At 40.8% G+C, this 25,760-nt stretch overlaps 1 long non-coding RNA gene across 1 annotated transcript in view; it reads right to left on the bottom strand.

Annotated features, from left to right (window-relative positions):
- Positions 1-189: 189 nt before the first annotated feature.
- The window catches only part of LOC122462299, a 44,175-nt gene continuing 18,604 nt past the window's right edge, over positions 190-25,760 (bottom strand). Inside the window, exons 2-4 of the long non-coding RNA XR_006284771.1 lie at positions 23,332-23,418; positions 629-699; positions 190-506 (exon numbers count right to left, since the gene is read on the bottom strand). This is a non-coding gene — a long non-coding RNA (uncharacterized LOC122462299). The remainder of the gene's footprint in view (positions 507-628; positions 700-23,331; positions 23,419-25,760) is intronic.

Below are 25,760 nucleotides of genomic sequence, written 5' to 3'. Positions count from 1 at the left end.
TTATTTAACATTACTATTTTTTGCAGAATCATTTATTTGCTTAATCCTTTTTGTCATTTTCTAGAGTTGTAAATAATGTTTTCCCTGAACAATTCAGCAGATTTTAATAATATTCAAGCTATTCAAAAACTATTCAAAGAATACAAGCAATACTCATTAAAGAATTTATTTGACTAATATTTCCTCTTGCTTTTTACCACCTCTCATTCGAGGGTCAGATTAGTGCTAGCTTGTTAGAGGATGGGCACTTGTTTAAGAAGTGTCCATTTCTAATTAGCTGGTAGAAGAGTAAAATGTTCATGCTGTTTGCTCAGGCAGTGGCTTAAAACAAGACAAACCTTGAGACAACCCCCCATTAGTAGCAGCGCTTTCTGTTCCACTCAGCCATATCTTTTCCACTTCTGAAACCAGTAGGATTCTGTAGAACAGAGACAAGCTCCTTACCAAGACAGCCACCATCAGATTTTTTTCTACAAATGCATAAAATGAATCCTCTACAATGTCTGCTGTGAGGGAAATAGAAAAACAAAGACAAATGTTACACCTGTTGTACCATTAAATGGTCCACTCTAGTGACATCAGAGTAGACCTGGAATCGTTGAGCCTGATCCTCAGAAGCACAGCCCACCTGCAGCGTCCACTGAATTCATGAGCAGTTGAAGCTATGTGTCAGATGTAGGTCAAGCCCTTTCAGTTTTTCTGGGAAAAAACCTCCATTTTAAAAGTTTATTCAAAATCTGTCAAAGTTCATTGTTAAAAAAAATAAATAAAAGGTGACAAAACTTGGTTACCCAAAGATAGGCACTTGGGCCCAGATCCACAAAGGTATTTAGACACCTAACTCACTGATTTCTTTGATGATCTGGACCTTATATCCATATTTAAGCACCTAAATAAAATGTCTTGATTTTCAGATAAATTGAGCACCCTCAAGAGCACCCAGTGACTTAATTTGCCACCTTTGTTAAATCAAAAATTTAAAAACTATTCCACCCTGTGATCTGGGGTGTGTGTGAAGGCTGGAGTTTGGAGTTCTTCAGCTGGAAGCATCTGATAAAAGAAAAGTCCATTTTTAAAAAGTTTCCTTTGCCAAAGTTTGTAAATATTCATCCAAATAAATATAATGGAAAATTCAAATGGCCCATGAAAGTCGTCATGTAAAATTTGGATGCTACATTGTAATTTTAATGTGTGAAATAGAGAGATTTCAGTCCTGCTTTAAATGCAAATCTCAAACTATAGAGTCACTAACACACCTGAATAATTAGCCAGTAAACATGCAAGTTATTTATCTTTATCTAAAATTCTTGAGGGTATTTGCCTATACAGTGAACATCTACAAGCTGAGGTGCAACAAAATCACATAAACATGCTTATATCTAGTGTTTGAAAGTCCATCCTGCTTTCCTATTGATTCCAGTATAGAATAATGTTCTATCTTGTTCTCTCTATTGTACTTGATATTTATTGCATTTTGCCTGTCAGCAACAAATTGGTAGCTCCTATGCTGGGAGCTGAAAAACATTCACAGCCATAGAAATTTTAACAAGTATTGCTTAAATGATAATATTTGGCATTCTATGATTTTTTCTCTCTCTCTTATGCACACATGCACACGTCTATATATAGGTATACAAATATAAGTATTCTTAAAGAATAATGTAACTGAGATAGAAGAGAAAAATAAATGAATATTCTACAACTTTCAAGACAAAAGAAAACACCTGATAATTAAGCTTTAGAAATGTGTTAGTGTCCACTATTTATGTTTTTAAATTAACACATGGGACATTTGGTAGAAAAAAAATGGAGTTTTGTTTTACTTCATTAGGTGTGGGGAGATTCAGCCTATTTGTTTAATTAAAGGGGCAATAGTATCTTATATATATGCTTCCCGAGCAGGGTTCTCAGCACAAGTCCCAGGTACTACTTAAATCCCTGTTAAACCCTCAGACTAGGGCTTGAGTGGGTTCACCTACAAAAGGGTGAATTTCACTGATAGAGTGTTTAGTGTGAGAGGAGATAATTGGCATGAGAAAACCTGGAGACCAAATTCTGATTTCAATTCATTTTACCAGTGCCACTGAGATCAGAATTTATCCTCTGGTGAATAAAGTGGTTAGGAGCTAATATCTTTGCATTTTTAAAGAACGCAAATATGACATTCAAATTGTTATTATAATTCTACCTATTGGATTGTTTAGTAATGAAAAGATGAAGAGAAGTTTTAATCCCCCAATTGAAGTTGTCAAAGTAATTTAATTTGGGACTTTTTTCAGGATGTGTTTTCATTAGTAAAAGAAGAGAAAGGGTGCCATGATGAGCATATCATATCCCTGAGAGATGAAAAGCTCTTGGAGAACTCTGAGTATATGCTTCAGCAAATAGTGTTGGGAAAACTGTTACAAGCAATAAAGTAATTTATACGGACACATATGACTGAATCATAATGTATGGTACTGAGTCATATATATGTATCTAACTTTAGACATATCAGAGTCTCCACAAAAATCCCTTTATAAGTCTCATTTTAAGATTCAGAAAGTTTTCATTAAAATATATCTGTAAATTCTATAATTTTTATAAGAAGCTTAAATCAAGGCCAGTCAAGGAGAGTGAAAGTATTGGGCTGCCTGAAAAATAAGTTACTTTGGGGAAACCAATTTGTGATCTTGAAATATCTTATAGTTGTCTACCTGCACAAACACACTCAACTCACTCCCCACAGGAATTGCCAGTTCATATCAGACCACTGCTCTGCGTAGTCCAGTATTTTGTCTCCAATAGTGGACAATGCTGAATGTTTTAGAGTAAGGCATATAAACTCTCATAATGCACCGAACTGTGAAATGAGGGGAAATTTCTTCCTGACCTCAGCTACTGATAGCTTTTGCCCTGAAGCATAGTGATTCTTGTAACTTCTTGAAGACTCTATTTGCATTCATATGTAAAATTTCTGCCACGTGTTGTTGGCAGCAACAATAAATTGCTAAGGGTCCCTTGTAAAGTTAACAAACACCACCAGCTCGAGCTCCCACCTAGAATTTCTGGGATTGCTAAATACCCTTTTTGGGCACCCTTAGTAGGCAATACTTCTCCACTGGCAAGCACTGAATCTGTGAAGGAAAACTTTATTAGGAAAAAAGGGAACACAGCATCAACTTGGGTAACACATCGGTATAGATAAATGAGTAATAAGTAAAACACTCCCTAACAGTAACTTTGGCAGTAGTCCATTAACTCAGTTCCCCACCTGCTAGTGTGAATGTCCAATGGGCAAATGTCCCTTTACCATGTCCCATCTTCCGTCCCTATCTGCGAAACACCACTCACAGTTTGGAGTCACTGGGTAACATAGTCCCCAAATCCTGAGGGCCACTTAAGTAGACCTGTTTACAGGAGGGTAACCAGGTGTCTGCTTTTTGACCAGTTTTCCTGTCCTAGCTACACCACTGGTGAGAACCCCAGTTTGAGTCCCCCTTCCACCTGAGGAGCTAAGAAATTTGAACGGGGTCTACCACCTCTTAGGTTAGTGCCCTAAGCACTGAGCCATAGGATATAGTGTTCTCCTATTGAAGCTCTTCCACTGTGGATAAATAATGAAGGAGACATTGGACAGAGAGAGACTGAGCACAAGCATGAGAATGACTCTGGCCTGGTGCTCACAGAACTCAGCCAGGAGGTGGGAGACTCAGGATGCAGTCCTCCTGCTCCAATGACTTTTTAAAGAAGTTATCCACAGTGGAACAGCTTCAACAAGAGAAACTAAGGCAGGCCTTCATTAACATATCTTATAGGTCAGTAGTTAGGGCACGCACCTGAGAGGTAGTAGAATCCTATACCAATCCCTTTTCTGCTCGGGGGGGGGGCAGAATGGGGGGACTTGAAGCAGGGGTTTCATATGCCCCAGGCAAGTACCCTAACCACCAGGCTAAAAGTTATAAAGGAGGCTCTCGTTCCCCCCCCACCAGCTTCTTGCAAAAACAGCAGCAGAGGGAGGTGGCTCCCTGAAGCCTGGACTTGGGTGCTGAACTCCCAAACAAAGGCCAGGCTTAGGACACATCCCTCAACTTGGCACCTACTGTTGGCTAGTTTAGGCAAGAAGCCCCTGAAGGCTTTTGTGAATCCCACGCTTAGGCACTGTCTCCCTCCATTCACTGATCGCCTGACTCAAGCTTTGTGAATCCCAGTGGTTTTTTTAAGCAATGCTAAGTGCCATCACCTCTAAGTTCCTTTACGTTTAGCCCTTACTGTTATTGGCCATCATGCTATATTGTAACACAGAATCCCACAGGATAATTGTATTTTATCATTAAAATGAGGCAGTTCCTTTTCTCTGTTTCAATTTTTTGGCTTTTAATTTTCAGTGTGTTCTTTTTGTCTTTGTGTTATGGGATAAAGTAAAAAGAATCCTAGGCTGGCAATTTATTTACCATTTAATATTTTATATACCACTCTCATATAATTTCCTATGCTCCTTTTTTTCTGAATTGACACTATTCCTGTCTTTCCAATCTCTTCTCACATCATATCTTTCCACACACACTATCTTCAGTGGCTCTACTATATTATTTTAATTTTCTTCTTTTTATTTTTAGCTTGTGTCTGGACTTGGTTTTTATAGCTGTTATGTCTTTTTCTAAATGAGGCAACCATATCTGAATACATGCAACGGTTCCCTCAATAAATATAACAGTATTATATTTTCAGTTTTAGTCTCTACAACGTATCTTCACTTTTTTGACCACCATTTTGTACAAAGAGGATATCATTGCTGTGCAGTAAATAATGACAGCTACTGTCGATCTTTTCTCTGAGAGTGACAACTAATTCAGAAACAGTGTGTATAAGTAGTTTAAATTGCAACTGACTGAATACGCAATAATTTTCACTTGTCTACGTTGAATTTCATCTGCCACTGAGTTTCCAATTATGTCAATCATTCAGTGGTTCTTCACAACCCCACCTTGCTTTTGCTAACTTTTGTCACTTCACCAACAGGTTCAACTCTTCTCATTAATTAGTAACCATAATTGTAATATTAATACATATGTCACAGTTACAGGGCAAACAGCACTTGAAACCTGTTTTAGTCCCTCTCGGTGCACCCCTTCAATGACAGGCTCAGCTTCCTTCACTTCACTCTGGATCGAACCACATAGTCCAACCACTCTGAGATTGGATCTTTGGGCTGTAGCCCCTCCCCCACATTTCCTAATCACGTTAACGTGACAGACCCAACTTAATTTGGCTCCTGTTAGCTCTCTCACTCTAGGTACCTGTGACCCATGACATGGTTAAAGGCACTCCAAAACAGCGTCTTCAAAACACAGCATTATTTATTCATTCACCCAATGAAAGCACTCAGAGTAAAGGGTACAAACAATAAAGAACTCCAGATGCCTATTTCCCTTTACCTACATTTTAATCTTTCCTTGCCGGCATTGTAAGTTTTTCTCAGCCCAGCTAACCTCCATCTCTGGCTGGGAGAAGCAGACTGACCTGTTACACAGAGACAGAGAGAGCATGCTGTGGTCTCCTTGCCTGCCTATCAACTGGTACTCACACCCTGGGTAGCACTCAGCCATGTACTCAGTCCCCTCCCTCTTTCTAGGCCAAGGAAATGTCTAGTAGCCTCCTTTTGATCCTAGGTTTAGACTCGAGAAGACCAAATTGTTCTCAGCCTGGCTTGAGCTACGATGGGGGTAGATTCCAATGAAGAGTTTTTCCATTGTTTCCTCAAGAACTCATATCTGTGTCATTGTTTTATGTTTCCTGCTTGGTTCCTTTTTTTAAAAAAAAAGTGACAGGGTGTATAAATACCTAATTGGACAGGAAGGGATTAAGAAGCAACTCTGGGCTAAGGCGGTCCCACCCTTTGCCCATGCCAAGCACGTTCGGGTGGGGGACGGGATTTAAAAGACAGCCAGACAGTTTAGTCAGGAGCTGGCAGGCCAGGGAAAAGGACGTGCTCTGGGAACTCCAGGGAAGAACATGAGCTGAGCCCATATTAAACCAGGGAATGGGGGAGCATCAGCACCTGGCGAAGGGGACCGGGGCTGGAAGCCCAGAAGGCAGTGATCCCAGGGACAGATGGTGATGCAAACTGAGGTAGGAAGTGACCCAGGGAAGTTGATTTGAGGCTGATGCAAGATGCTGCCAGGTGAGCAGTTGAACCAGCCTCCCAGGGCCCTCGGTTGGAACCTGGTGGAGTGGGAGGGCTTAGGTTCTCTTACCCAACCCCTGAACTGTATCCACTAGGATAGTTGCTGCCTGAGGACTGCACCCATTAGGGGCAACTGCTGCCCTGGGTGCTAACCACTAGGTGGGTGATCCTACCCCCTAGACCACACCCCCTTTGAGCTAACTCCATGGTAAAGAACCCATCACAAACAAACACATAGAGGCATGCTCCATATTCATTAAAAATAGTTATTTCTGTATTCATCGCAACATGATTCTATTGCAACATGTTATAGTGCCAAATTCAATCACTATCAATCAAGTTATGCATGAATTGAAAGCCATAATTTGTAAAAGATTCATGTTCAGGTGAATGCAAATCCCATGTTTTACCATCCTCAGTGATCATGGCCACATTTCACTGCAAAGTCAAAGGATAATGTGTGTGTTTGCAGGGTCCCACAGTTGTTACAGTGCAAGAAACACATTACTGAACTGGTCCTGTGTGCTGCATGCAGTTAATCACATGAATGAAGATGAGCCAATCAAAATTTAATAAAGATCATCAGCCCGTAAACTAGCTTACTCCTTTACAGGGTAGAACAGATGTTTCAGAGAATAAAATGCATTTTGGTGATAGTATATAATTATTTAATTATTAATTTATTACTATTATTATTATTATTACCATAGTACCTTGGAACCCATTGTGCTAGGAGCTGTACAAACACAGAACAAAAAGAGGGTCCTGTCTCAAAGATATTACAATCTTAGTATAAGACAAGATACAACAGATGGACACAGACAGATGGGGGAATGCAAGTAAACAATGTGTAAAATGAAATTAATTGGAACCAAAAGGAAAAAAAAAAGACCACTTTCCTTCATCCAGACCAGGAGATCATCATTTTACCTTTAAATGAGCAACTGAATACAATTGTTTAACTACCTTAAAAATAGTGAATGGTTGTGTGTGTGAGAGAGGCTGACCTGGTATCACTTCGGCTGGTAAATGTTTGATGCACTGTATGCACTGAAGACTCTCTCCCTCCTTGTCCATCTCACACTATTCCTCAATGTGATGACACAGTAAAAGTCAGATAGCAGGAAAATTTCCCCTTTAGAAACTTAGATATGATCATAGGGCCAAATATAAAACAAAAACAAGATATTCGCCTGAAGCTGGTGGAATTAGAGAAGGTTATGACATTGAAGGGGTCAGTGTCAGGGGACACCAAATCTTTGCAATTAGTTGGTAGCAAGCCAGGTGTCCCATCAGTTCAGGGACGAGTACTGTAGATACTTAAAGGGCCCTAACAACTGCTGTGTTACAAATAATCACTCATACACAGCTTAAGCAAAAGGATCATTTACTAGTAAGGCTACGATTTTGTCACGGAAGTCGCAGAAGTCACAGAATCCATGACCTCCAAAGACCTCCGTGACTTTAGCCCTGGCAGCTGGGAGATGCAGGATCTTGCTGCCTCCCGCAGCAGGGGGAAGTGGTGAGGTACCGTCACTGCTTGAGGCAGCAGGCACCCAAGCTCCCAGCCACCATGGCAGCGGGGATACCCCGCAGCCACTGCAGGCAGGGGTGTACCCCGCAGCTCCCGGCTGCTACAGAAGACGGGGGACCCCCACAGCTTCCCGCTGCCAGGTGTGGGGTAGTCCTCTCTGCCACAGGGGTATTAGGGGGACCCTGGAGCTCTGAGCCCTCATGGGTGGCAGGAGCCCCAGAGCTCCTAGCCACTCCACAGCTTCCCAGTCCCTTCCCATTTTATCATAGATATTTTTACTAAAAGTCAGGGACAGGTCATGGGCTTCCCTGAATTTCTCGTTATTGTCCATGACCTGTCTATGACTGATACTAAAAATATCCATGACAAACTCTTACCATTATTTACTAGCAGAAAGAAAAGGGAGACAATGCCCTATTACAATAGCTGCAGAGGCAGATTAAGCTTTTGTGGGGCCCTGGGCCAGAGCAAGTGCGGGTTAGGGTGTGGAGGTGCCCATTTTTCTGAGGCCCCCAATTGGCCGGGGCCCCTGGCCTAGTAGCTATTCAGTGGTGGATTAGCCATGCCAGTTACAATAGAACAACAACACAATAGTGCATAATGCAGCTGCTGGGACAAACCAAAACAGGTGAAGACATTTGGGTAACTATACCTCACTGGGCTCCTCAGACCTAGTGCTTGGTGTACTCCCTCTAATTCACTCTTTGCCTGAGAGGTGCTTAATGATTAATCTATTGGCTGCACTGGCCAGAGTTCAGTCCCATTTGGAGGCCTTTTTGCACTGCCCTGCTCTCAGCCAGATACAGCAGTTGTCCCTCATGCCTCTTGCTCGCATGATGCTCCCATTGTGACAGTTAAGCTGCAGGCCCCCTTCCCTTCCTCCCTCCCTCTTTCTGGCACACAGGCCCCATCTTCCTGACACACCTCCCTCCTTTATAAGGGTAATGGCCCTCCTCTTTGGCCTATATTGAGATCAAACTGACCTCTTCCCCAACCTAATACCCAGTGTCTGGGGCATTTTGGCTGCAACAGCCTATTGCAGGTTTCAGCCTTTTATGAACATTGGAAGGTAGCTGTTTCTGTGTTCCAAAGAACCACCGTCAGCCTCCTCTCTACATCTCTGCAGGGCCTTCTTCGCCACCCCAGTCTTTGTTGCTTTGCTCAGATTTGTATCCGACTGTTACTGCTTTCCCCCCTCACTGCTGGTCTATGACCTTATAGGTCAGGCGCTAGGCTAGGAGTTTGTGGAAGAAAAGTACCAAATCTGCTGCTCAAGTACTTAGTTGCTGTAATAATGTAAGAGGCCACTGCTGTTAAGTCAATCTCAAAACACAAGAAGATTAATTATAAGGTTCCTCTGTGACTTACTTACTGTGCCACAAGAACAAGATGTGGGATTTGTAAAAAAAATGTTTCTAGCTGAATCATATAGTTTAGTTGAAATGGATCCCTCCTCATAAACAGGAAAATGGCTTCTCCTATGATAAACCCCTTCATTGCTAGGAGACATGGGACATGTACTGTATTATGTTCACCTATGTGACTTGCCTATTTCTTTAAGATAGGTCAAGTGGGTCTTGAGCTTGAAATACACCATGAACAGCAGCCTGAAAAAGTTTGTGGGAATTCAGAGAAAGCAGAAAAGTTCACAAAGAGCTTCAATGACCAATTCACAAGAGAACATTTTTAAAGAAACCAATGCTATTCCGCAGGTATGATTAGAATGTGAACCCAAGCTAATTTCAAGTACTGTACTTTTATGGTTCGAGTCAAACGGTTCACATGGGTCAACACCACTTGCCTGAAGGCCTCTAAATATATTGAACAACATTGTTTTTTATATGTATTGTACTAATCCCAATGACATCTCATAATTAACCTTTTCCTTTTCTGAGAATTGGCCATTTATTCCTACTCTTTACTTTCTTTCCCTTAGCCAGTTTTTAATACAAGTCACGACTTCACATTTTAGCCAGAGGTTACTAGATTTTTCTTAATAGCTTTTTGTAAGCAGCTTTATAAACTGCATTTTGAAAGAGAAAAACAATTGTATATCAGCCCATTTTCCTTTTTACAGCATTTTGTGAAGTCTTTTCAAAAACTTTTAACAAATGAGTCATAATTTACTCCTTCAAAAGCCATTTTAGTTTCTGCCCTCCCCCCAACACATCATACTATACTCATTTGCTGTGTTTTATAATGTTAGCATTAATTATTTTTTCCATTATTGTACTGATACTAGAAGTACCCTAGCACTCTTGCAAAAGACCAGTGTAAGATTGGCCACCTTCACCGCATTATAACATCCCTTTATTGTAAGGGAGTGAAGGCAGCAGTGAAACAGTTAAATCAATGCATATAAAGGTCACAGTGGTAGGTTATATGTAAATTAGATAAATAAACTATAAAATATTTACTTAATTAAAAGTCTACTGGAGAAGTTGTTTTCTTACTAGAATATACTTCTCCTCACATACTCTGACCTCTGCACTTTGACATTCCAGGATTGTTATTAAAACTGGAGTGGAGTACGTAAAATGGACTGGAGTCAATAATACTCTGATATTAATGCTCTGATAATAATCCTCTGATATTTTAGATGCTTTTAACAATTTTTCTCACATACATGAATATTATTCACAAAGAAACGCAAGAATAAATATATTTAGGATCCCAGAATTATTTGTGGTGATGTTTTAGTTAACCTTATAAGGATCTACAAAATCATTGGAAAATGGGACAATACTTGTGCACTTCTAACCAACCTTTGACCTCTGTTCACTTTATCTACAGTGCTATGGTCATTTTATCCAGGTAATACCTCTCTTGCTACATAATTCCATTCATAAATTGACTTCAGCTAGAGGTTTAAACATGTGAACCAGCATCTTACCTTCAAGGTTAACAATGAAAGTATGGGATTCACATTTCTTCACAGAGTTATTATTGTGTAGTGAGGAGCAGTGTTCTAATTGCTAATCTAGAAAAGACTATTAAATTTGCTACTAAATTAGAAGCTGCATGTGGAGCAAAGAAACCACACACACGCCACCAAGTAAACAGAAAAGCAGCTATATACTTCCTTTGAGCAGTTTTCAGACGTTTTTCCTACATACATATTGCATGGTGTTCATTTCACTTCCATTGGCTTCAAAGTCATCTACTGAAACTGCTTTTGCAATCTGCCCCAAAATGTTTAATTTTAGGAACTGTTATCTTAAGTTCCCCCCACTGATCAGAACTGTCATGGCCACACTAGGCTACTGGGCAGCACACAATTATGATTTAATGGGTGAACATCTAAGGGAAAGTTCTCTGCTGTCATGTGCACCACAGAGTTCTGTTTCATATTCTGAACCTCTTCTTCATTCAAAACTTCTGCTGATGTCGGTGAGAATTCTGTGTGCTCAGCGTGGGAGACACCCAAGAGATTCACTTTCTGGATCAGAGGGAAGAATTTTGCCTTCCTTTTATATATTTTTTTCAAATTGCCTCATCTGTAATGTCAGAAAATCTGCAGCATAACTAAACCTTCTAAGAAGAATATTTTTTTTCTGGAATGTCTAGCGATGTTCCTATTTTGCTACAATTATTCAAGTCTGCTCTCAGGCATGTGTGAAGATCTCTATTCAATGGGCGTATGTGAATTTAATAATTTGATTCCACGTTTTTTAGTTAGTCCTCTTCAGTTTTCTTATAGAGTCCTAAAAAAAAAGTGCGTGGAACTTTAACCAAGCCAGCTAGAAAATCATCAGAATGTTTTGCTTAATATGTGCACTCTAGTCTCATTTGATATAACTCTTTCATCAAATTCAAAGCATAGTTATTAAAAAGGCTCTCATATTTATTTCCTTAGATAAACCATTTCATTAATCAGCACAGCCGATTATGTCAAATTGTCAGCTGTATGGATTAATGAAATAGGTATCTGACAAAATAAATATGAGAGCTTTTAATAACAATACGTTGATTTTTGCATTTTTTTAAAAACCAAGTTGAGATGGAGCACAGCTAATCTAGGTTATTGCCATGACAATTCCAAACCTCAAGATGTCATTCTTTTTTGTGGTTTGGTACCAATCTATTCACACTCATATCACATGTAAAAACCCCATTTTAATAGGAGTTCTCATTAAAGAGAGAGAAATATTCCCATGCTTTTACTTCCTCTTCTTCTCTTGTTAAAGTATAAAAACAAATAGTATTTCAAGGCCAATTTTCATAGAATTGCTCATGCTTCACCATCCTTGCCAAGTAATAATATTACTTGAGTGTAGGGACAGGTAGTATATTCTAGCTAGAAATGTGAATCGCAGTGGGTCACTAGTTCCATGGTACGGTTGTGCGTGTGTGTTACGTTTTCCCCCCCTTGACTTGATTGCGCTCACTTTCATGTAGGTGGTTTATTCACCTTTATATAAAATCTTACAGCAACAACAGGAGCCCACATTAGGTTCTCTGTCTGTATTAGTGTGGCTTTTGTATAGGGTCTGTTCTTTCCACATTCACTTTAACTTATGTCTGCAGTATTGAAGCACTGGGGTGGCAATATAAGCAATGCAACAGCCAAAACAGTAGGGGACCACAGCTTTTACCTCTGATATAACTGCCCCTTTTGACATGGGTTCAGAGACCCAGCTCAGGCATAAAAAAGAAAGTGCCGAAGAAGATGATAAAGAAATAAAGCAGTCTTATAAAATGAGACAAGTTACATTTTCTAGGCTTGTATGTAGACTGGGAATTAACCATGTAAACTATAGAAGAATGTTTAAGAAGAGGCAGGCTCGGAAGATGATTGGAACTGATCCACTGAATAGAATGTGACTGTGGCTATTAATGGCACCGGTGCCCTGTGAACAAAATGCTAAAAAACAAACAAAAAAGCTTAAGAATAAACATTTATATTATCCAGCAAAATTATATACAAAACAAAATTGAATTCTGCCAAGCCTAACTCTAAGCCTCGAGCATGGAAAAATGTTATCTGAAAAAGACCTACAACTTGTGGAGTCTTGCCGTTAACAGACACTGTCATGTTACTACTTCCTCTTTCCCTCTAGGACATGGGAGACCCAAGTTGAAGTCCCTGCTCCAGTGAGTATTTAATTAGTCCTAAAAAGTAGAACAGTTTCAAGTGGAGAGACTGAGAAAGCTCTCTACCAGAATCTCCCACAGCCCAGCAGGTACGCTACTCTGCTGCCCTGTTGGATACCCAAGTTCACATCCTTTTTCCACATCAGGCAGATGAGGGAATTGAACCCAAGAACCTCGGAGTGGGAGTCCTGACCTCACCAGAGTGGAAAAATGTTTGTTGTGCTCATTGCTAGGCTCTGCTGCATTCTGCTTTGGTTAGCAGCTCCTTTTGGAAATTTTGGCTTATGGAAAGAGGTTTTTGTTTAAGATTTCAGATCAAATACTCTAAAATCCACTTACATACTCAGATTGTTTGAAAATTCCTCTGCCTCATCAGGACCAGGACCAGAGTAAGTGGTACCTGTTTGGGGTAAGTTGATCAATGTATTCTTCATACTGAGCCTTCCCCAATAAGTAGCTGATTTTCATATTCAAATTGCTCTAACATTCACTGCACAGGGAGATTGTCTTGAAAACACGTATTCCGCAAAAGGGGCTGGAGTACACTTTGTGGTACAAAATGGGAGTAATTTGTTCAAATGGTTCCAGAGATACAATCCCCCCCTAAAATGAGCTACTTACAGTTTTTAACTGTTCTGAAATCCATGTGCATGGTAAATTGCCTTTAAAATTGGTATGCTGTAACAGAGACAAGAGTAGGAGTTTGTGGTGAAAATTTGGGGTCATTTGATCAAGAGCTTTCCAGGGTATGACCCCACCCCACCCCAAGCTTCTTTTATAATGTTTTAGAGTGCTCTAAAATCCACATCCATAATGAGAGTGTCTTGCAGTCTGGAATGCCATAAGAGGGTCAGGGGTGTATTCCAATGTGCAAATTTGGGGTCACTTTTTCAAAGGGTTCCACAGATTCAGTTCACCCACAAAGGAGCTGATATTAATATTCAAATTGCTCTAAATCCCACATGCATAGAGAGATTGTCCTGAACATAAGATGCTAAAGGACAGCTGCAGTGGCACAGGAGTCATCAAACAGAGCTGTAAATAGGGGAGTTTGAGTGGGAGTTTGTAAGGGGAGTTTGTATTGCCGTGCTTGTTTGGGGTTGCTTTTGTTGTGGGTGGTGGTGTTTTGGTGTGGTTTGTGTTTCCCGGACTAACAGGATTTAGGTGGGAAGGCTATGACCGATACAGAGGCAGCAGTGGTAATGACCCAAGCAGTGGAGGACACAATGAAGATGATTGGATGTGGAAGCTGCGGCATGTACATGATCCTGGAGGAAGTACCTGGAAAGAGTTTCATCTGCATGAAGTGCCACCTGGTAGAGCTGATGGAAGAAAAGATCTGAGGATTGGAGATGCAGGTGGAAAATCTGGTTGAGTTTAGAAGGGTGTTCAAGTGGATTATTGAGCAAAGACATGAGGACGATGAAGGGAAAAGCTCAGACTTGCAGATGGAAGCAGGACCAAAGAACTCTGAGGGGAGACTGCTGAGTGAAGAAAATGGACAGTGGAAGCATGTGAGTAAGAGAACCAGGCAGAGGAAAAGATGGGCTAGTGAAGGAGAAATAGAGCTCAAGAACAGGTTTGCAGAGTTGGAAAATGAAGAAGGGGCACAGCAGATGGACACTGAAGGTGGAAGGGCAAAGAAGAAGAGAAGAGCGGCTAGTCCTATAGGAAAAGGGGAAGAGTCAATGGAGACAACACCAAATATAAGCCCCAGGAGGATACAGGATGGCTTGAAGAGGATTACAAGGGAGAATAGGAATGGAAAGGACTTGCAGCCAGAGGGAACAGGGGATAGACCGGAGAATCGCACCATCATCAGGAAAAGGCAGGTCTACGTGATTGGGGACTCCTTACTGAGAAGAATAGACAGGCCTATAACCAGAGCTGATCCAGAAAACAGAAGGGTGTACTGTCTACCGGGTGCTAAAATATGGGATGTGGACCTGAGGTTGAAGAGGATCCTAAAGGGAGTGGGAAAGAATCCACTAATCGTTCTTCATGTGGGAACAAATGATACTGATACATATGATCCCTGGAACATATCAAGGGAGACTATGCCAGGCTGGGGAAGACACTTAAGGAAATCGAAGCTCAGGTGATCTTCAGTGGGATTCTACCTGTTCCTAGAGAAGGGCAACAAAGGTGTGACAAGATTATGATGCTCAATACATGGCTCACGCAGTGGTGCTATAAGGAGGGCTTTGGGATGTATGGCCACTGGGAGGCATTCATGGACAGAGGACTGTTCTCTCGGGATGGACTCCATGTGAGTAGGGAGGGAAATAGACTTCTAGGATGGAGGCCTGCACAACTGATTAAAAGAGCTTTAAACTAGGAATTTGGGGGAGATGGTTGGGAGATGTCCAGGTAATCGCCATGCTGGATTTTAACATTGAGAGGGAAGAAAATGAAGTAAGAAAGGATACAGCTGTGGGTAGAAGAATGGACATAAGGAGGAAGGGCAGTGTGGATACCAGTTTAATAGGTCATACTGATGGTAGAACGTCTGTGCTTAATCGGGTGAAGAAAGTGAGTGAGGCCAAACAGCAAAAATTAAGATGTTTGTACACCAATGCAAGGAGCCTAGGTATGGAGGAACTAGAGCTACTGGTGCAGGAAGTGAAACAGATATTATAGGGATAACAGAAACATGGTGGAATAGTAGTCATGACTGGGGTACAGGTATTGAAGGGTATGTGCTGTTTAGGAAAGACAGAAATAAAAGCAAAGGTGGTGGAGTAGCATTGTATATCAATGATGAGGTAGACTGTAAAGAAATAAGAAGTGATGGAATGGATAAGACAGAGTCTGTCTGGGCAAAAATCACATTGGGGAAGAAAGCTACTGGAGCTTCCCCTGGGATAGTGTGTGGGGTGTGCTATAGACCACTGGGATCTAATCTGGATATGGATAGAGACCTCTTTAATGTTTTTAATGAAGTAAATACTAATGGGAACTGTGTGATCATGGGAGACTTTAACTTCCCAGATATTGAGTGGAGGACAAGTGCTAGTAATAATAATAGGGCTCAGATTTTCCTAGATTCAATAACTGATGGATTCCTTCATAAAGTAGTTGCTGAACCAACAAGAGGGGATGCCATTTTAGATTTGGTTTTGGTGAGTAGTGAGGACCTTGTAGAAGAAATGGTTGTAGGGGACAACCTTGGCTGGAGTGATCATGAGCTAATTCAGTTCAAATTGAATGGAAGGATAAACAAAAATAAATCTGCGACTGGGGTTTTTGATTTCAAATGGGGTAATTTTAAAAAATTAAGGAAATTGGTTAGGGAAGTGGATTGGACTGAAGCACTTATGGATCCAAAGGGGGAGAAGGTCTGGGATTACTTCAAGTCAAAGTTGCAGAAGCTATCGGAAGCCTGCGTCCCAAGAAGGGGGAAAAAAATCATAGGCAGGAGTTGTAGACCAAGCTGGATGAGCAAGCATCTCAGAAAGGTGATTAAGAAAAAGCAGAAAGCATAAAAGGAGTGGAAGATGGGAGGGATCAGTAAGGAAAGCTATCTTATTGAGGTCAGAACATGTAGGGATAAAGTGAGAAAAGCTAAAAGTCAAGTAGAGTTGGACCTTGCAAAGGGAATTAAAACCAATAGTAAAAGGTTCTATAGCCATATAAATAAGAAGAAAACAAAGAAAGAAGAAGTGGGACCGCTAAACACTGAGGAGGGAGTGGAGGTTAAGGATAATCTAGACATGGCCCAATATCTAAACAAATACTTTGCCTCAGTCTTTAATAAGGCTAAAGAGGATCTTAGGGATAATGGTAGCATGACAAATGGGAATGAGGATATGGAGATAGATATTACCATATCCGAGGTAGAAGCCAAACTCAAACAGTTTAATGGGACTAAATCGGGGGGCCAAGATAATCTTCATCCAAGAATATTAAAGCAACTGGCACATGAAATTGCAAGCCCATTAGCAAGAATTTTTAATGAATCTGTAAACTCAGGGGTTGTACCGTATGACTGGAGAATTGCTAACATAGTTCCTATTTTAATAAAGGAAAAAAAGGTGATCCGGGTAACTACAGGCCTGTTAGTTTGACATCTGTATAATGCAAGGTCTTGGAAAAATTTTTGAAGGAGAAAGTAGTTAAGGACATTGAGGTCAATGGTAATTGGGACAAAATACAACGTGGTTTTACAAAAGGCAGATCATGCCAAACCAACCTGATCTCCTTCTTGGAGAAAGTAACAGATTTTTTAGACAAAGGAAAGGCAATGGATCTAATTTACCCCGATTTTAGTAAGGCGTTTGATATGGTGCCACATGGGGAATTATTAGTTAAATTGGAAAAGATGGGGATCAATATGAAAATTGAAAGGTGGATAAGGAACTGGTTAAAGGGTAGACTACAGCGGGTCACACTGAAAGGTGAACTGTCAGGCTGGAAGGAGGTTACCAGTGGAGTTCCTCAGGAATCAGTTTTGGGACCAATCTTATTTAATCTTTTTATAACTGACCTCGGCACAAAAGTGGGACTGTGCTAATAAAGTTTGTGGATGACACAAAGCTGGGAGGTATTGCCAATTCAGAGAAGGACCGGGATATCATACAGAAGATCTGGATGACCTTGTAAACTGGAGTAATAGTAATAGGATGAAATTGTCATGCATTTAGGTATTAATAACAAGAATTTTAGTTATAAACTGGGGACACATCAATTGGAAGTAACAGAGGAGGAGAAGGACCTTGGATTATTGGTTGACCACAGGATGGCTATGAGCACCAATGTGATATGGCCATGAAAAAAGCTAATGTGGTCTTGGGATGCATCAAGCAAGGTATTTCCAGTAAAGATAAGGAGGTGTTGGTACCATTATACAAGGCACTGGTGAGACTTCATCTGGAATACTGTGTGCAGTTCTGGTCTCCCATGTTTAAGAAGAATGAATTCAAACTGAAACAGGTACAGAGAAGGGCTACTAGGATGATCCGAGGAATGGAAAACCTGTCTTATGAAAGGAGACTCAAGGAGCTTGGCTTGTTTAGCCTAATCAAAAGAAGGCTGAGGGGAGATAAGATTGCTTTCTATAAATATATCAGAGGGATAAATACTGGAGAGGGAGAGGAATTATTTAAGCTCAGTAACAATGTGGACACAAGAACAAATGGATATAAACTGGCCATCAGGAAGTTTAGACTTGAAATTAGACAAAGGTTTCTAACCATCAGAGGAGTGAAGTTCTGGAACAGCCTTCCAAGGGAAGCAGTGGGGGCAAAAGACCTATCTGGCTTCAAGATTAAGCTCAATAAATTTATGGAGATGGTATGATGGGATAACATGATTTTGGCAATTAATTGATCTTTGACTATTAGTGATAACTTGGCCCAGTGGCCTGAGATGGGATGTTAGATGGGGTGGGATCTGAGTTACTACAGAGAATTCTTTCCTGGGTATCTGGCTGGTGAGTCTTGCCCACATGCTCAGGGTTCAACTGATCGCCATATTTGGGGTTGGGAAGGATTTTTCCTCCAGGGCAGATTGGCAGAGGCCCTGGGGGTTTTTCACCTTCCCTGTAGCGTGGGACACGGGTCACTTGCTGGAGGATTCTCTGCACCTTGAAGTCTTTAAAGCATGATTTGAACTTTTAAAATGCCAGATTTTGACCTCAATATGTACACATTTTCCAGACAAGGACACTAGGTCCCAGTCTTAAATTTTGGTAAGCTACCGTCCATGCCATGATTTTGGATTTAATTTCCCTGTTGGACTTTGCAGTGCCTCTAGGAGAAACTTGGTAATATGTGTTTGTCAGGTGTGACCAAAATATTTCTTTAATCCTTCATACTTCTGAACAATAGACTGTCACAAAATGTCATCCCTTCGTGAACATATATGGTCATACTGTTTGTAGCTTTTGATTTTTTTAAATATCTAATTTTACTTAGCTATAATATTTTTCTCATTGTATTAAACAGGGGGTGCTGGTGCTAAGTACAACGTATTATGGGAAGTTTTTGAGAAGGGGAAATAATATCAATAGATGATGCTCTAGAATGTGGCCTGCAGTCACCCTGTCCCTTTAACTGCAAGGAAGGGACAAAGATGATCAAATTCACTGTTGGTTTAAGCTGGCACAACTCTTGTTGCCATCTACAAGATTTGCACCTGTATGCCCCAGGAATAACTTTATTCCCCGGCTGTTAATGTTGATCAACTCAAATAACAAGCAGTTTATATTCATTTACTGAGGAAGCTGCATTGATCAGAATATGGTGGTTGTGTGGTTTTGATAAGGATATTTACACACATTTTTTTGGAAATGAAGGGCCCAATCCTACTCAATTGAACTCAATGGCAAAATTCCTATTGATGGCAACGGGTCCTAACGTAAATGTGGCCCTTTATATCACAATATTTGAACATGCTTCATTTTCAATACCTGGTATCCCCTATACATGTTTTCTAAAGGCAGATATTCACTTCATTAGGAGCACGATTTTCAGCAGTGTTGTAATCCAACCTATAATTTTGGGAGCATAATCAGTAGCATTTAGGTATCTAAATGTCTGATTTGTGGGTACAAACAGGCAAATGGAATCTAAATTTTAACAGTTACAAAATTCTTCTGTCGACTAGCTACCGCCTCTTGGGGAGAAAACCCTCCTATTGTTGTAGGTAGCGTCTCCACTGAAGTGCTACGGTGGTGCAGCTGCAGCGGTGCCACGTGTGGCTATAGTGCCTCAGTGTAGCCTCACTCCAGCAATAGGAGAGGTTCTCCCATCAGTGTAGTTAATCCACCTCCCCAAGAGGCAATAGTTAGTTCAACAGAACAATGCTTCCATCCACTTAGGGCAGTCTGTACCGGGGGTTAGGTTAGCACAGCTACCTCTCTCAGGGTGTGCATTTTTCACACCCCTGCAAGATTTAATTATGCTGACGTAATTATCAGTATAGACCAGGCATTTTATAAACTGTTCTGGAAGAATCAAGTTGTCTGTACTATATTTCCTCAGGAGGTCATCTAGTGCAACCCCCTGCTCAAAACAGGACCAACACGAACTAAATCATCCCAGCCAAGGCTTTGTCAAGCCGGGCCTTAAAAACCTTTTAGGATGGAGATTCTACCACCTCCCTAGGTAAGCCATTCCAGTTCTTCACCACCCTCCTAGTGAAATAGTGTTTCCTAATATCAAACTAGACCTCCTGCACTGCAACTTGAGACCATTACTCCTCATTCTGTCATCTGCTACCACTGAGAACAGCCTAGCTCCATCCTCTTTGGAACCGCCTTCAGGTAATTGAAGGCTGCTAACAAATCCCCCCTTACTCTTCTCTTCTGCAGAATAAATAACCCCAGTTCCCTCAGCCTCTCCTCGTAAGTCATATGCCCCAGCCCCCTAATCATTTTTGTTGCCCTCCGCTGGACTCTCTCCAATTTGTCCACATCCCTTCTGTAGTGGGGGGATCAAAACTGGACACAATACTCCAGGTGTGGCCTCACCAGTGCCGAATAGAGGGGAATAATCACTTTCTTCGATCTGCTGGCAATGCTCCTACTAATACAGCCCAATATGCCACTGGCCTTGGCAACAAGGGCACACTGCTGACTCATATCCAGCTTCTCGTCTACTGTAATCCCCAGGTCCTTTTCTGCAGAACTGCTGCTTAGCCATTCGGTCCCCAGCCTGTAGCGGTGCATGGGATTCTTCCTTCCTAAGTGCAGAACTCTGCACTTGTCCTTGTTGAACCTCATCAGATTTCTTTTGGCCCAATCCTCCAATTTGTCTAGGTTACTCTGGATCCTATCCCTACCCTCCATCGTATCTATCTCTCCCCCAAGCTTGGTGTCATCTGTGAGCTTGCTGAGGGTGCAGTTAATCCCATCATTCAGATCATTAATAAAGATGTTGAACAAAACTGACCCCTGGGGCACTCCGCTTGATACCGGCTGCTAACTAGACATTGAGCCATTTATCACTACCCATTGAGCCCGACAATCTAGCCAGATTTCTATCCACCTTCAGTAGGTGTGGGGTTTGTTCCCAGTGAAGGAACATTTAAAAGGACACTGGTGGCCCCGGGAAAGGGGAGAAGAGCTGCATGCTGCACCAGAAAGCTAGACTGGTACTGAAAACTGTCTCAGGAGAGGCTACAACTTTGTAAAGGCTGCTCTAGCACCTGGGATTTGGATTCCTCCCCATCCCCACTTTGCCAATTGAAAACCCTAAAGGAGATCACTTGAACACTATATTAAGAGACCCAGGAGAGTCTCCTAAGCCACTGACCATGTCCCAAACTGAAGGGCTCCAGACTCTTAGGAAGTGACCCAAAGGAAAGCCTACTTTGGGGTAGCTAACTAACTAGGCTGGATGCTTTGGAAAACCCCTTGGGCCCTGGGTTGGGACCTGGTGGAGTGGGTGGGCCCGGGTCCCACTACCTTGTTCCTCCTGCCTGTTCTTCACTAGGGACAGAACCTCTGGCGGGAGATGAGCACACAGGAGTAATTGAGACCACAGTCAGGGAGCCCCCTCTAGGATGACTATGCTGGCAGAAACTGTAGGACCCTGGCCTGACCAGTAGGCCAGCTAGTCATTGGACAATCCTACTATAGAGTTTCCAAACTACAATAGACCATCTAGTGTGATCCTAGAAGTGGCTACTACCAATGCTTTATAGAGGAAGGCGTAAACCCTCCACAATGCACTTAGCAGTGCATTACTATGCAGTGTACTGGCCTATTGCCTCTCTTCCCAGTTGATGATTTGGGCCCAGGAAGATTGATGCTTATTGTAAGTTAACCTGCCTAGTGAGAAGGCCAGATGGTATTCGTGCTCATTTTTAATATAAATTTTTTAAACATACTAAACTATTTACTCGTAACAGGAACACGGAAATTGCCATACTTGATCAGACCAGTGGTCCTTATAGTTGAATATCCTATTTATAACAATTTTCAACGTCAGATGTTTCTGAAGAAGAAAACCTGCATATGGACTGTTATGCAGAGGGTGGAGAGGGAAAATTGCCCTTCAGGAAAGTTTCTTTCTAACCTTCGTTAAATAAGAAGTTAACTTTTGCCTTGAAACATGTCTGTTTATATACTTTCCAAAACTCTCCCAGAAAGGATCTGCTTTCACAGAAAATCTTTGATTTTTAATCAGAAAATTGAAAACCCGCAAACTGAACAGTTCTGGACAAAACCCAGAAGTTCTGGTTTGCAGTTGCTGAAAACACACACATATATACACACACACACTGCAGTAAAATACCCCATTTTCCTGCCAACTCCACTTCTAAGTACTGACCACAGTGCTATCTTGTTGCAGTGAACTCCACAGCTTAACTGAATGTTATGTGAAAAAGCTTGCTGCTGCTGCTGCTGCTGCTAATGCTATGTAAGGGTAGGGCTTTGTCAGTTTTGAATTTGCCTCCTTTCAATTTCAGAGTGTCCCTTTGCTCTTCTACGAGTGAGCCAGGGCAAATGGAAGGTTCCTGATCTCCATTCTCTTACCATTAATTGTTACACCTATCTGTATCCTGTCCCCTCTTATTTGTCACCCATCGAAGGTAAACAGCCCCAGGCCTAGCATTTTATTTAAGAATCACTATTCCACAGGCATGAATTTTACAGCTTATTTTATTATAAATATATGTAAGAATATTTGCTTACATTTGTTTTATATTTGTTTCCTTTTAATATCGAGTGTTTCCTTATCTGTTAATCTTTAAAAATACGTAGAAATAGTATTGCACCTATAACAGTATACGTACAGTTGCATACATAATAATTGCTATGTTTAGCAAAGATATCAGACTTTAGGACTCAGTGCTTGGATGCAGAACTATTCTACTGACTCACACTGACAGCTAGACCACATGGATTTCTTTGGCTCCAATTTAGAGTCATAAAATGCTGTGTGGCATTGAGGAACCAGAAGTCCAGCTGAGAAAACCCCTTTTGTCTTTGCAAGCACATTCCTGTCAGAGGGCTTTGTTACTTTATTTAAAAACAAAAAGAGGCCCTAGGGAATGGGGTGAGAGGTTGAATAATATTTTGTTTAATGTGTGCATAGTGCAGACACAGGAACAGAGTGGGAAATCCCTGTTAGCACTATATAAGATTTTAAATACCTAGTGCCATTGCAAAAGCTGAAAAGTTAATATACAAGAGAAAAATGTACTACTCACAAGTTGCCTTTAGTGGAGAGCTGTTGACGAGCTTCTCTGCCATCAGCAGTTATGGTAATAATAATATTACACAACAATGACAGTAATGAAAACTACGTAGAAAGCTCAAGTGACATGTGACCAATGGATATGAAAAAAGCAAAGCTCGAAGCTAATCAAGAAAGGCCAGAAAAATGAAATGAATCACAAAACAGATTTAAATCCCATAAACATTTTCTGTAGTAGTTGATCTGCCAAGGAAACTTAATCATTAGAGGGGATGCACCCCAGGCACAGGCTTGAGACTAAATAATGAGCACATTTAGTCAATGAAACAAGGAAAGGCAAGATCCCCCCCAAGAGAAGAGACGGAAAATCTATAAAATGATAAATAACCTACCGTTAATGTCCCAGTGGAAAATACTGTAGAAAGGTCATAAAGTAGGAGTATATTCCTAGCTTTCCAATAGCTGGTAAAAAATGGAACCTTGACCAAAACAGAGGAAACTGTTAAAGTTAAAAAAGAAATGAAATTTAGAATTCGTATTACAAGATTTTACAACAAACCCTTGCCCTAAAAAAGGTAGCTTTTGGAAGGACATTCTTGATACAGGAGTAACTTAGGACTGGATTAATTCTGCACTGTTCTGAGCACTGTTCTGCACGAAGTGTTGAGCACCTCACATGATTGAGCCCTTCTTAATATTCCCTAAGGCCTGGTCTACATCTAAAATTTATGTTGACTGTGAAAAACATCACTCCCTATGCGACAGTTAGGTTGGCTTAACCCCTCACTGTCAGTGTACTCATTAACCTCTCAAGGAGGTGGATTTACTACAGTGACAAAAAACCCCCTTTTGTCACTGTAGCAAGTGTCTATACTATACAGGCGTAGCTCTTCTGCTATAGAACTTGTCGTGTAGACATACCTTAAATCCAACACTCTCCACAGGAACTTACTAAAACTAGATTTAAAGTAGGTAATTCAACCTCCTCGATTAACCAGGGTGAATAGGGTTTATGCAGGTCTTCTGGTTTTAACCTTAGCTAAGGAAATGCAAATAAGTTGTGCTCAATGAAGAGCTCACATGTGTGGATTCCGCAGGGAAAAAGAAAATGAAAAAGAAGTGTCATTGGTGGGGTGAGAGAAGTCATCCCAAGGAGTTTAATTTTCAGTGCAGTACAGCAGTAATAACTACAGCTGCAACACTGTAGAACTGACCCCATAAATGATACCTTTGCTAACATTGCTCATTACGATATCTTTGACAGTATTAGAAAGGAACCACGGTAATTGGCATGGCGCAATGAATTCAAGAGGCTTTCTGCCCCCACACTGCACCAGCTGTAACCCTAATGAGACTGACATTTTTGCAATTTTGGGAACTGCACAATACATTAACTCAGTGTGTCAAGTTTCTGCATAATAACCAGCTGAGGTGTCTACTCAGAAATTTTACTTAAATTCACCTGGCTCCTGAAATCACAGGGGAAAATAGATACCCTGTTACATACCAAATTCTTTCCCAGGATATGTTTGAAGCTACATAGCTGAGGTGCATAAGGGATAGTTGTTTCAAGAGTAATTTAGCTGAGAACCAGCAAGCAAATATGAGGAAATCTGTTGTTCACAATAAACATACTGCCATTATTTTTATCTTTATCAGCTAATGCTGTTGAGTTTCTTATTTTTTATTTTCAAAATAAGATTTGTTCAGTACTTTACTGTTAATTGAAATCTTCTGTATCACATTAAAACAATACATTCTCAGAGTATGCTTGAAGAGAAGAGTCAGAGAAATATGTCTGGGCAGTAACAGTAAATTATCATCTTCTGCTATTGAATATTGGTACTTGATACTGGCCAACTTATTCCAGTCCCCCTTCCAACCCATGCCCCATGGTACCCTTTTAACATTCTCTCCTTAGATTTTTTTTCAAAAGCATGCCATTGGCTGTTGATCTGCATCATCGGTAAAAGTGATATAGACTAGCACCATGCCATTTTAGCAGACTACCGAATGAAACTAGATGATGGAACATGCATTTAAGATGCTACGGATGAGGCACACCAGTTTGTTCCAGTAATATATTCAAGTAATTGCGAAAATCAAAGCTATTTTCTTTCCACTGAGAGTAAAAGGGAAGTGCAAAAGGTATCACAGCAGGTCAGGCAGAGCCACTAATAGAATTCAGGTCTCCTGACTTGCAGCCCCTGACTCTAACCACTGGACACATTGCCTCAATCTCAGAAGCGTTTCCAGTATGGAAAAAATCATTAAATAAATTTGATGATGGCTACAAAGGCTATAGGTTTAGAGGAAGGAAAAGCTCACAAAGCCCCCACAGTATGGAGAGCTCCAAAAGGAAATACTCAGAAAAAATATCTGAAAATAGTGCTGGGATAGTGTACCATGTACACATTTGTATTTTTCCATATTACTATATATATATAAATAAAGCAGCTCTGTTGCTTATGTAGAAAGTGGCTTTCCACAAAATGATGGAGTGAATTGAAACTTGAAATCTAAATATGTAATTCCAATAGAAAGAAGGTCTCTACAACCTGGAGGAGACCTATAGGGGAAAAACAAAAGGCGAAGACGAAACCATAAGCCAGCAGATACTATGTTAGGCATCGCTTCTGTGAAAAATACTTCAGAAGTGCTATAATCTTCCTTTTTATTATAGCTGATTGAAACTCAGAATTTCCATTCTGCAGGAAATTCCAGCATTCTGAAATTTCATCCTGAATTGGAACAAAACATCAAAATTTTTAAATTTGCTGCCAAACAAAATTTCTGAAAAATGTCACCTCAGAAATATTGA

This window comes from Chelonia mydas, chromosome 1 (genome assembly GCF_015237465.2).
Source record: "Chelonia mydas isolate rCheMyd1 chromosome 1, rCheMyd1.pri.v2, whole genome shotgun sequence".
NCBI lineage: Eukaryota > Metazoa > Chordata > Testudines > Cheloniidae > Chelonia > Chelonia mydas.
Note: the sequence above shows the minus strand (reverse complement) of the source record. Positions and strands in the feature narration are given on the sequence as shown.